We start from the raw sequence: 13,625 nt of genomic DNA on the forward strand, positions 1-13,625 counted from the left end.
AAGCCCATATTAATAATTTTAAGTGGTTGATCCGCATTTAAAGAAAGGGGCCACAATTAGTTGCAAATGGGCCATGGTATTAGATAGATGGTATTAATAGAACCATAGTACTGACCGATCGTATTGCATGTATGAATCCTATATAAAGGATAAAGACTCCTCATTGAGGAGCGTCATGTCTTATTCTGTAATCCAGCCCTGCTCTATTGGAGGTTGCCCCCTCGAAGAGGCAAGTGAACATTGCTTTCATCTCTAAATAAAAAAATACATGTTGTTATTTCTCATTTTGTTCTGTGTTTTGGGTTGTATTTATTCGCATATTTGGTATTCTAGCATCTTCTCGCACGTCAAGAGCATAACAAGTGGTATTAGAGAACTTTCCAGGGCCGGTGGTATCTCCATTTGTAGCAGAATTTTTTTTTGGCTAGAGATGTGTTCGACATCTTTAAACCACGGGATCTGTTGTTGAGCGCATAAACCTACGGATTTGGGGAGGCATGCACACAGGAAATACAAGAGGTGGTCACACTTGTTGGACTCCCTTGTAACCCTTGTGGGTACCTCTTTGAGTAGTAGTGCATTAGACAGAACCGCACAAGGACTGTCTTCCACGTACCCTCTGGGTATATCGAAAGCCCCCTAGGCTCACCTGAAACCTCGCCATAGATAAACTGTCGGTCATCTTGCTTCTACAGTACACCGAGAATAACACTTGGGGAGATTACTCACACGTACGATAGGGTAGTCGGGTAGTACGGCTAAGGGTACGGTTGATCCTCCTTAGTTAGTGCCTCGAAATATTGGGCTGAGTACTACTATTTGACCCTTATGTATATTGCGATCTGTAGCACTTGACACTCCTTGAGACCATAGTTCCCTTGTCTCTCTGAAGATTGCCCATCATCTTCTTTGCCAGATCAGATCTAGTAGGTTGGGTTTTGTGCCGCCACAACAATCAAATCCACCAGAATACCATTCATATCTAACAATGGGGGTTTGGTCGCTGCCGCATTCCTACTCACACTCTATAGCTGAGGGTTTTGCAGACATATCTGACCATTTGTGCAGGGAGTCTTGTGGCTCCTATATCTTGGGGTGATTCTTGTAGGACATTGGGCAGGATTAACTTTTCTAGGAATTGGCTACTGCAGTATTGATAAGCAGGGAGTAAAACAAAAAAAAAACAAAAAAAACAAAAAAAAAAAAAATTGAGGCCCTCCCGGGACGCTTATAAGAGACTTAGCCCATAAGAATTAGGATGACAGGCTGAGCGAGGTGGTACCATTCACTTGTCAGCTTCAGTTTTTGGGTGGTCCCAAATTTTTTCACAGTGATGACAAGTGAACCGAATTTGTGTATGGTAGAAACTAGAGCTCAAGCTATGGCCAATGAGAAGATGGAGTCCCTTGAAAAAAGGTTGGAGGACTTATCAAAGCAGATCCAGACATTACAAGACACATTCACAAAGGGAAAGTCAGCGTTACAATTGGAGGTATATGCTTTTAATGAAGACCATGAAGTAGAATCTAGCCATTCTCTTCACTTCCATGGAAACCACCAACATTCCCACCCTCGACCACCAAATCTGGACATGTACAAATTTGATGGCTCTAATCCGGCAATATGTCTATCACAAATGGACCAATATTTCACGTTGAATCACATCAAAGATGATGAGACTAAGCTACATGTGGGAGGCCTTTACTTGGACCAAGAAAGATGGCAACAGTGGCAATGGCATAAAAAATGCTATGCAAGGCCAATTACTTGGCAGGTGTTCTCAAAATCCCTTTGTGACCACTTTGAATATGAATATAATTTTTTGGGTCATCTTACTAAGCTCAGACATACAGGCATAGTAAACGACTATATTACAACCTTTGAGGCATTAGCCTTCCACACAGGAGGTCTGGAAGATGACTTATACTTGGAATGTTTTATCAGTGGTCTCAAAGACGCCATCCAAGGTCACGTCTGGATGCACCACCCACCCACATGGCTGGAAGCTTGCACAATGGCTCGCAAAGTGGAACGCGCTTTAGCGGCCCAGTCCCTTCGTCCAAATTTCATAGCCAAGGGACACCCCACCAAGGCTCTGGGCACTACCCAAACACTTAATGTTCAAAAGGTGTCACCAGCAGAAATGGCAGAGAGAAGAAAGCAAGGATTGTGTTACTACTGTGATGACAAATACTCCCCGGTGCATAAATGCAAGGAACCCAAATTCTTTCAAATTGATGCTACTGATCACAGTTCATCTTAGGAAGCCCCATCCTTTGAGGGACCAGAGGAGGAAGATGAGGACAACTAGCAGGACAATGGGCTCCCAGCTACACCAGAAGAACTAGTTATCTCGCTTCATGCTTTTGCAGGCATTTCTTCTCCCCAAACTCTCAAAATCAAAGGTTTTATTAAACATCGCCCTATAGTAGTCTTGATTGATAGTGGCAGCACACATAACTTTATCCATTAGAGAGTCGCAGAAGTTGTGCATTGTTTTGTTAGAGTAGTCTCTAATTTCCAGGTACAGATTGTTGATGGGGGGACAATGAAATGTGACGGCCGCTGTGAAAATATCAAACTTCAGATGGGAGATTACCACCTAAATACCCACATGTTTTCCATAAACATGGGTGGGTGTGACATTGTCTTGGGTGTTGAATGGCTCAGCACACTCAGCCCAATCACAATGGATTTCCAGGACTTATAAATGAGCTTTAAGTAGAATGACCACACGCATACCCTTCGTGGACTCCAAGCAAGTACTCCTTCTATCATCAGCTCGCATCGGATGGAAAAGTTGTTAAAAAAGGGCCACCATGGAGTTATCACCCAATTTAATGTCGTCCATGCCTTCAAGCCCACTACTCTTCATATTCATCCTGAGATGCAACAAGTCTTAAATAGCCATCTGCAGGTCTTTGACAAACCTCATGAGCTTCCACCATCGAGAGGGGAACATGATCATAGCATTACTTTGTTCCCAGGGGCACAACCACCAAATGTGCACCCATATAGATACTCTTTCGCACAAAAGAATGAAATTGGAAAAATCATCAAGGAACTCATGGAAGTCGGTGTCATTCGTCCTAGCGTTAGTCCTTATTCATTGCCTATGGTCATGGTGCTCAAGAAAGATGGGGAATGGCGTATGTGTCCAGACTTCAGGGCCCTCAACAAGCTGACGGTCAAAGATAAATTCCCCATCCCAGTTGTTGATGATTTGTTGGATGAACTAAATGGGGCTCAATTCTTTACTAAGCTAGACCTTCGCTCGAGCTATCACCAAATTCACATGAAAGAAGTAGATATTCTGAAGACTGCTTCCCGAACTCGTGAAGGCCATTATGAATTCTTGGTCATGCCATTTGGTTTCTGTAATTCCCCATCCACTTTTCAGAGCCTCATGAATCACCTGCTCAAACCATATCTCGGAAAATTTGTCCTTGTTTTCTTTGATGACATTCTCATCTACAGTCTCACCTGCGAAAAGCATCTTCAGCATGTAGATCTGCTCTCGCAACTTCTTGGGAAGCATAAATTATTTGTTAAATTGTCTAAGTGCTCTTTTGGCATGAAAGAAGTCAAGTATTTTGGCCACATTTTGGGGCGTGAAGGTGTCAGGTTGGATCCCAAAAAGATCTAGGCAATGCAGGATTAGCACCAACCAAAGACATTGAAGAGTTTGAGAGGATTCTTGGGTCTCATCGGCTACTATCGAAAATTTACCCGCAATTATGGTCGCATTTCTAGACCCCTCACTCACCTTCTCAAGAAAAATTCATTCCTCTGGAATGATGAAGCATAACAGGCGTTTATAGCTCTCAAACATGCCATGTGTTCCACTCCCATATTGGCACTACCTGACTTCACCAAATCTTTTGTGATTGAATGTGATGCTTTAGGTACGTGTATTGGGGTTGTCTTAATGCAGGGAGGTTGACCCTTGGCCTTCACTAGCAAACAACTAAGTGGGAAACATCTGGACAATCTACCTATGAGAAGGAGATGATGGCCATATTACATGCAGTGGATACCTAGTGACCATACTTATTGGGGCGGCGTTTCCAAATCCGCACAGACCATCAAAGCCTTAAATATTTTTTGGAGCAACACCTATCCTTGCCACAGCAAAATAAATGGCTAGCCAAAATCTTGGGATATGATTATGAGATAATTTACAAGAAAGGGTGCGAAAATGTTGTAGCGGATGCTTTATCATGCCAATTTGAGGAGGACAACACCCTGCTAGCAATCTCTCTTCCCATTCCAGAGTGGATTGAAGAAGCTTGCAAGGAATGGTTTTCACATCCTTCGCTCTCCCAACTCATTAATAACTTGCAAGAAGATCCAAATTCCACAGTGGGCTACTCTTGGAAGGATGAGATTCTTCGCTACAAGGACAAAGTAGTGATATCACTGACATCCACCCTCAAAAGGCGCATTTTGGCAGAGTTGCACTCATCTCCCACTACAGGCCATTCAGGCTTTCAGAAGACTTATGCTCGCACTCGTCGTTCCTTCTTTTGGACATGCATGAAAAAGGACATTCTTACTTTTGTAGTTGAATGTGATGTGTGTCAGCACCACAAAGGAGAAACAGTCAAGTCCCCAGGCACTTTACAACCATTGCCCATACTTGCCTCAATCTGGATGGATGTTTCTATGGATTTCATTACTGGTCTTTTGAAGTCAGGCAACAAGTCAGTCATCATGGTGGTTGTGGACATAATTTCTAAGTATGCTCATTTTTGCGCCCTACCCCACCCTTTTACACCCACTTTGGTGGCTCAATCTTTCATGGACCAGATCTTCAAATTGCATGGCATGCCCACTTCCATTGTGTCTAATCGTGACTTGATCTTCACCAGTAACTTTTGGCAGGAACTTTTCAAGCTACAAGGCACCCAACTCCAACTCATTACTTCCTATCATCCCCAAACTGATGGAAAAAATGAAGCAGTCAACAAAATTTGGAGACCTACCTCAGGTGTTTCACTTCATAAAAGCAACATCTATGGGTACAGTGGTTACCTCTAGATGAATGGTGGTATAATACTAACTGTCATGCCGCCACCAAGATGACTCCATATGGAGCAGTTTATGGTCAATTCCCCCCTTCACCTACTTCTTATATCCCTGGATGATCTAAGCTACAAGTAGTGGATCAAATCCTACAGAACCGTGCAACCATGCTCACCCACCTCAAAGATAATCTCCATCAAGCTCAGAATCGCATGAAGCAACAGGCAGACCAACATTGTTCAGAGCACACATTTCAAGAAGGGGATCAAGTATTCTTGAGGCTGCAACCATACAAGCAAACATCACTCAAAGACAAGGGTCATCAGAAATTATCTCCAAAATTCTACAGACCATATCAAATACTCCAACGCATTGGAGAAGTAGCCTACAAGCTAGCCTTGCCACCCACTGCAAAAATCCATCTTGTCTTCCATATCTTGTGCCTCAAGAAAGTGCTAGGGAACAACTACAGAATTCAAACCAGTCTATCGGAATTGGATGAAGAAGGTTCAATCTGGCTCCACACTGAAAAGGTTCTTGGCATGCAATAACGGCACCTGCGCAACCACACGATTAAGGAAGTCCTCGTCAAGTGGAAAGAAACATCTCCAGAAGATGCAACTTGGGAACCAACCACTATTCTTCAGCAATTTCCAAAGCTTCAGCCTTGAGGACAAGGTTGTTTTTATGGGGGAGGGAATGTTAGGGTCCAACCCTAACCCCCTTATTTATGTAATAGGGTCGAGTCATAGTTATAGTTAGTTAAAGAGTCAATAAAGCCCGTATTAATAATTGTAAGTGGTTGACCCAAATTTAAAGAAAGGGACCACAGTTAGTTTCAAATGGTCCATGGTATTAGATAGATGGTATTAATAGAACCATGGTATTACATGTATGAATCCTATATAAAGGATAGAGACTCCCCATTGTGGAGCGTCATGTCTTATTCTGTAATCGAGCCCTGCTCTATTGGAGGTCTCCCCCTCAAAGAGGCAAGTGAACATTGCTTTCATCTCTGAATAATAAAATTCATGTTGTTATTTCTAATTTTGCTCTATGTTCTAGGTTGTATTTTTTCACATATTCGGTATTCTAGCATCTTCTCGTAGGTCAAGAGCATAACACGAGGCTTCTAGTAAAAGAAGCTTCTGCTCTATTTTTGGAGAAACTACCTGAAGAGGATCAATTTCCTATCCAAATCCACATTGCCAATGCTAGCCACTAGTTAGACGAAAGGGTACCAGCACGGGTTTTCCTACTAAAAGTAGCGTTGGGCTTGTTAATAGGGTTTTTTGACAAGCTCTTCTAGAATTATTTCAAGGCATTTCTTCTTCTTTTCTTCAGGGATGCTCTGATCAATGTTTTTCATGGTGAATTCACTGACATCTTTTGTCGCTTTGTGACATTTTGGGAAAAGTTCAACAGCTCAGGGTATGATACAAGGAGTGTGACAAATTAATGAATAACACCTCCATGGTAAGGAGACTCCATATGAAATTTGGAAGGCCTTGAAAAACATGTTTCAAAACAATAGTGACCACAGGAAGTTGGCATTGAAGGACAACCTCAGAAAAATCAATATGGAGAAGGGCGACACAATACCAAAGTACTTGACCAAGTTTACCCAATGTCGAGTTGAGCTTGGAAGTGTTGGTGTTATATTTGTTAAAGACGATCTGGTCAAACTAGCACTTCTAGGCCTTCCCAAGAGATGGCACAGCTACCAGGACTCAGTAAATGGGAGGGAGAAGCTAACAGAGAGGGAGAATTTGTGGTCTGACTTGGTGCAAGAAGAGATTCGGCGGAACACCAAAGTGTATCCTCATCCAAGTATGATGAGGAGGAGAATCATGCCTTAGATAGAAAGGCAAAGAAAGCGAAAGGGAAGTCATCCCAATCCAAATCATATTCCAGTCAGGGCAGAAAGAAGAAGGACATGTCAAAGATTAAATGTTTTCATAGTCACGAGATGGGACATTATTCCATGAAGAATCTGCACAAGAAGTTCAATAAGAAGCCCTCAGGAGGAGCAGCAGGTGAAGCTCTTGCTTCACAATTCGAGTTGGATTTAACCCTCATCGCTTGCATGGTGACATTAGTGATGGGTAGTGTGTGATATCTGGATAATGGAGCCTTATTCCATATGACCGACAACAAAGATTTCTTAAGTGACTTGGAGGAGAAGCGCCTCTAGATGTACATCAAAATGGGAAATGATAGGAGGTATAGCACGACCGACATCGGTATTGTTACCTCTCAGAGGGATAGTTCTCCTCTCACAATTAAAGATGCCATGTATGTTCTGGGTTTGAAGAATAATTTGGTTTAAGTTTCCATGTTGGAGGACCATGGCTATGATGTGACATTTATCAAAGGAAAGGCTTCCCTTTGTCAAATAGCTTAAGGACAAGTGAAGCGGATCAGGGTTTGGGTGAAGAACCTCTGCAAATTGGATGTGGAATATTGTGCTTCTTTGAGCACAAAAGTAGAAAAGGTGCATATTCGATACATTGGTGAGTTGTGTCACAGAATATTGGGTCACTTGCACCATGGAGCTTTGAAGATCATGCATCAAATTTCTACAGGACTTCCGAAGGGTAAACTAGAGCAGAGAGACACATGCAAAGGGTGTGCATAGGAGAAGTACACCAAAGTTTCCTTTCATGATAAGGATAGTCAAGCACAAGGGATCCTTGAAAGAGTTCACTCAGATGTGTGTGGACCGTTCTCGACAGCCTCCACGTCCAAGCACAAGTATTATGTAATATTTGTAGATGATTTTTCTCGTAAGTGTTTGATTTTATTTATGCATAACAAATATCATACATTCACTAAATTTTGTGAATTTAAAGCACTTGTGGAGAAAGGCACTGGCAGGAAATTTAAATCTCTCAAGAGAAATAACGGTGGAGAATATGTGTCGAATGAATTCAAGAACTTTTGTGCATCAGAAGGAATTCGACGGGAGTTAATATCACCCCATAACCCACAACATAATGGAGTGGATGAAAGGAAGAATGGAAGTAATGTGGGATCTGCACAGGGAATGTTACATGATTATGGCCTACCATTTCACTTATGGGTTGAAGCATGCAACACAACTATATATGTGTAGAATAGAAGTCCTCATCGGAATCTCAGGGTTAGTACACTAGAAGAATCGTTTTCAGGTAAGAAACCAGATGTAGCACACTTTAGGATCTTTGGTTCATCATTTTACTATCATGTTACCAAGGATGCAAGGAAAAATCTAGAACCAATAGCTGATTTGGGCATATTTGTGGGGTACACTGATACACCTCACAACTATTAGGTGTACGTGTCATTTCATAGGATGACAATGGTTCGTAGATATGTGAAGTTCGATGAAGAGAAGGCCATGAAATGTTCCATTGAGAGGGAGCTTTAGTTGCATAGAGAAGAGGAGATTTTAGCTCCAAAGGAAGAACCTCATGATGATGTGGAGCAGCCACATGAAGAGGAGCAGAGAGTGGATGCACCCACTCATGCAGAGACTTCCAGAGATGGAAGGAGGCACACCAGAGAGGCTGGCAGATTGATGCATGATGCTAGAGAGAATGTGGGAGTGCCCACATCACATCATAGGCAGAGGAGGTCACTAGATCGGTACACTGGCTACATGGATCTGATGAGTGAGAGTGTGGAGATTGAGCCATCCTCATTCAAGGAAGCAGTGAAGAAACTTGTATGGATTGATGCCATGGTTGAGGACTATGATTCTATTATCAGAAACAATGTTTGGGAAGTGGTACTAAGACCAGCAAACAAGTCAATGGTGAGTTCCAAATGGTTTTAAAAGGTAAAGCAAGCAGCATATGGGAGTGTGGAGAAACACAAGGCCAGATTTGTGGCTAGAGGGTTCTCCCAAGTGGAGGGAATTGATTATGAGGAGAACTTTACTCTAGTAGCAAGGTACTCTTCAATCAAATCTATTCTAGCACTTTCAGCGTAGATGGGATGGAAGATATATCATATGGATGTGAAGACAACATTCCTCAAAAGTGTGATTGAGGAAGAAGTGTACATTGAGCATCCAGAAGGATTTAAGACCTTCAATAGAGAGTCACATGTGTGCATACTCAAGCGAGTGTTGTATGGGATGAAACAAGCACCCTGTGCTCAGTACACCATGATTGGCAGCTATTTCACCAGGTTGGGCTTCATAAAAAGTGAAGAATATGCAAACCTTTACCATATTGTGGTTGAAGGTAAATTGTTGATTATAGTATTATAAGTCGATGACTTAATTCTAACATGTGATGAGAAGCTGGTAAAATCTTGCAAGGAGGATCTTACAAGAGAATTAGAGATGAAGGATGTGGGGCTCATGCATTATTCCCTTGGTATGGAAGTATGGCAAGGAGATGAGGAATTTTTTGTCTCTCAGGGAAAGTATGCCAACGAGATACTGAAGAAGTTCATGGAGACTCCTCTAGCAAGGAATTGGAGGAAGGAAGATGCTACTTCAAGTGAAGTAGTGGAGGGTATTATTTAAAGGCAAATTGTGGGTCACTTATGTATTTGGTGAACGCATGACCAAACATATGTTTTGAAGTTAACCAGCTTAGTTAAGCAGTGGTTAAGCCAACCATACTCTATTGGAAGGCATCGAAACATGTGTTGAGATACCTCAAAGGCACCACTTAGTTTGGTCTTTGGTACATATGGACAGAGGGAGTGAAGCATCAAGGCTTCATAGATGCAGATTAGGTAGGGATTCCATCTGATAGGAAGAGCACTTCAGGGGGAATATTCAGTATTGGGTCAGCAATAGTTTCTCGGTACAACAGGAAACAGAGATCAAATGCGCTCAGTTCAGCAGAAGCATAGTACATGGTTGCTAGTGAAGCAACTTGTGAAGTTATCTGGATGAGGAAGATCCTTGTTGGGTTATTTGGTCAACAGATGGATCCTACTGTGATTTACTATGACAATCAGAGTTGTATCAAACTCTATGAGAATCCATTTTTTCATGATCGGGCCAAGCATATTGACATCCAGTATCTCCATCTACGAGATTGTGTACAAAGGAGAATCATGTTACTGGAGTACATTCCTACAGAGGAAAAGGATGCAGATATTTTGACAAAGGCATTGTCAAGATGCAAATTCGAGTTTCACAGAGGCAGGATCAGGGTAGGAGATAATCCTTTTCTTGTTGAGAGGGATTGTTGAAAATGCAACAAGAAAATCCTAATTTAATTTTTTCCTTGAATTAAATTGGAAATAAAATTATAATTCCACGTCTCAAGAAAACTTCTATAACTATGTCAATTTGACTTATTTAGCTTAGTTAATTCAAGTTGAGGGTCTCACTTAAGTCATGTAGAGTGTCTCCTACATTATAGGAGCCCTGGTTGAGTTTATTTTGAGTTTTAATTAATTAATTCAGTCTAATTGGGTTAAAGTCAGTTAAACTAGTTCCAACTTTTGGAGGAACTAGTGGGAGGTCTACTAGTGTGGTGCTCCCTATAGTGGAGTGTGGTGCTACATGCAGTGATTTACCAATAAATTGATTATTAACTCAAAAATAATTCATACGTGTTAGACTTGAGAAAGACCCAATTGATATTTGAGCTCAAAGACAGTGTATTATCATTTGTATGATCATCTGAGTTGTATAGGTGGTGCATGCAGTCAAAGGAAGGCCTATGAGGATTGCACAATTACAAATGAGGAATTTCCCTAATTAATAGGGGGTTAATTCCTTGAGGAACAATACAAGGAAATGGGGACTTGGGCAAGAATAAAATTGGTTAAGTATTGGCATAGGCTTGTCTATGAAGCTGTGAGACAGATAGAGATAGTGCGAAGGTTGCTCGGGATTGAGCAAAGCATTGTAATCTTCTCATATTTTCTAACTAATGCAATATACATATAGCATGGGTTTTTAACTGTGGTTTTTCCCAGGAAATCATTGTGTAATGTGTTGATTGAATTATTTCTCTTATGTGCTTCGTTATTTTGCGATCATTTAATTGTTTCCACTAATGAGTGGAGTATTTTCAAGTCTATTGTTTTAGCATATTACAATTAAAGTTTGAATCTACAAGGAATTTCTACATTTTCATCAAGCTTTAGGTGTTTGGATTTTTCTATGAAATCAACGAAGTCTTTAAAGAAGGATGAGGAGTGGCGGGAAAAGGGATGAAGCCTCTTGGAAAGGAATTGAGAAATGATATGGGTGGGGCCACTGCTGATGCCTATAATGGGTCTAAGGGGAATATACTTCTTGTGGATTTTAGTTTGACCCTAGATCCTAGAGGTGATGGGGTTTAGGGGAATGAGAAGCTTTTGGATAGATTGGTCCAAGGATGAGGATTTAATGGCTTTAGTGACCTTTTTTTTCATTGATTTGATGGGGTTATTGGTTAAATGTTTGTATGAGGAGGAGGAAAGGAGCTCAAGCATTTTACAATGGTAATCTGGGGAATTCGTAACAATGGATGCATTTCCTTTATCATATTTTAAAATGAGAATGTATGTGATCTAGATTGGATCATTATATTGTTTTTCATCCATCTCGATGCTTTTAGAACGGAAAATGTGGAGGAATTATCTCACATGACTATTTTTACCAGTGGGACATAGTTTGGCAAAACATGGTCTGAAAACCTTCCAAGATCATTTTGAGGCATCAAATGATGTATTTTGGGGAATAAATTTTGACACTTTAGCGTTGCACCTTTTCTTCCTATCCTATACATAGATACCTTTCCAACAACGCAAGAATCATGTCAGTCATATTCCGTATGGGAAAGTTATGCCACTCAGAAGTTGACCTTCCTATTTTCACCACCATAATTTACAAGGGGTACATGTCAGCCCCCATTATTCATGAAAAATGGGCTAGCCACATGATTATGATGAATGAGAATCTAAAAGTATCTATATTGTACCTCTAGTTAGGAGTTGACATTGTCAAACCTAAACACTAGTAGGCTATCGGGTTGTGTTATAATCAGGTCACTAGGAGGAAAAGGGGTTCCATTCTTTCAAGTGCATTTGTTCCATAGCTGAACAAAAATAACCAAGAGTGATAGGAGATAGAGCACACATTTTTGTACTGTAGTAGCCCACATGCCACAAGCCATACTTCCTTGCACTCATAGCCATATGTTCATTCAAAGAAAGAGAGCATAGTGACCTCACCTTCCAACTAGGTTTTTCTTCCAAAAGGGTTTCCCAGGTCATATAGTGTGTCAAATGTGTTTGTGAGATTTTATTTTTCCATTCTCTATTTTCTACATAATTCTAATTCACATGCATACGCTATTAATAGCAATCTACATATTTACAAATCTAAAGAGATATAAAACTATAATAGTTTAGATTTTGGATTTTTAAGTATAACTTTATCAAATATGTTGTGGCAAGATGTCCAATGGAATATCCATGACATTTTATGGATCAGTAGGGATTGGAATTAAGCTGATGTAGGGCCATAAATTTCTCTTTTGAAAGGTTAGGTTTGGGGATCCTAGATCCTCGGAGAATTCTTCCACACTCCTATCAAAGTTATTCCACCACATGGGAGGGGAGGAAGTACAAAATGGATTCAATAGAACATATAATATCTACATATGGATTAATCCTAATGATGTGATTAATCCAAAAGACTTTCATCTACAATATGGATCACAAAAATCTCAGATCTAACATATAATATCCTTAAATGGAATGTTATGAGGAACAAGACCATAGTTAAAGCCTTTTGCTAAAAGGATCAAGGTGGGCTCGTCAAGTTCTTCAGAGGATAGTTTTACCACCTTGTCATTAAGAGCAAGAAGAGGAGTAGGAGGAATGGATGTTAGTGGGGTAGGAGAGGGAAAATAATTATTAAGGGGACTAGGAAAAAGGTTTCACATATTGGTAATAGTATTAGAAGGAGGAGGGAAGGAATTAAGGAGGGGAGGGATATGAAATGAATTAAAAATAAGAATGGAGATGGAATTAATATTAAAATGAGGGTTAGAATTAAAAGAAAGGATCTTAAAAGAAGGTAGGGAATCAAAAGAAGAATTAGAAGGGGGTTGGGGATAGGACGAGACTAAGAGAAATGTAAATATGGGGGGAAAGGGTTAAGTTTGTACGTTGAATTATCTATGGGGGGTGTGGGAATACCAGAGGGAAGATAGGGGGAATGTCTAGCCCCAAATTTAGGTACAAAAACCTTAGTGCCTAATTTTTCAACTAAGGGGGAGGTGGTAGGAGAAATTGATCCAAGGGGATGGAACCCACCTTTAAGTGGCTAAGTATCAACACACCACAGAGGAGAGGAGACATCACAGGTGGGAAAATACTTGTGTGGATCATTGAGCAAGGGACATGAGATCTTTGGCAGATCTAAGAAGGAAATAGAGTTGGATCAGGTGTAAGAACTGTTATATTGGTTGTGCAAAGGGGGGGAATGAACAGAAGTATATCTAGGGTTACTAGATTCATGAGGGATATATTTCAAGGAGGGTCATGCTAAGTCGATAAATCAGTGTTTTGTGAGAGAGAAATACTAAAGGGACGCATGTGAAGATGGCTAAGAAGAGTCCATCAAGGGACCAAGGAGAGGTTTGAGGGAGGGA

The sequence above is a fragment of the Pinus tabuliformis genome, chromosome 7 (assembly GCF_031772625.1).
Source record: "Pinus tabuliformis cultivar Carrire ecotype Pingquan chromosome 7, CPIR1, whole genome shotgun sequence".
NCBI classification, from domain to species: Eukaryota; Viridiplantae; Streptophyta; class Pinopsida; order Pinales; family Pinaceae; genus Pinus; species Pinus tabuliformis.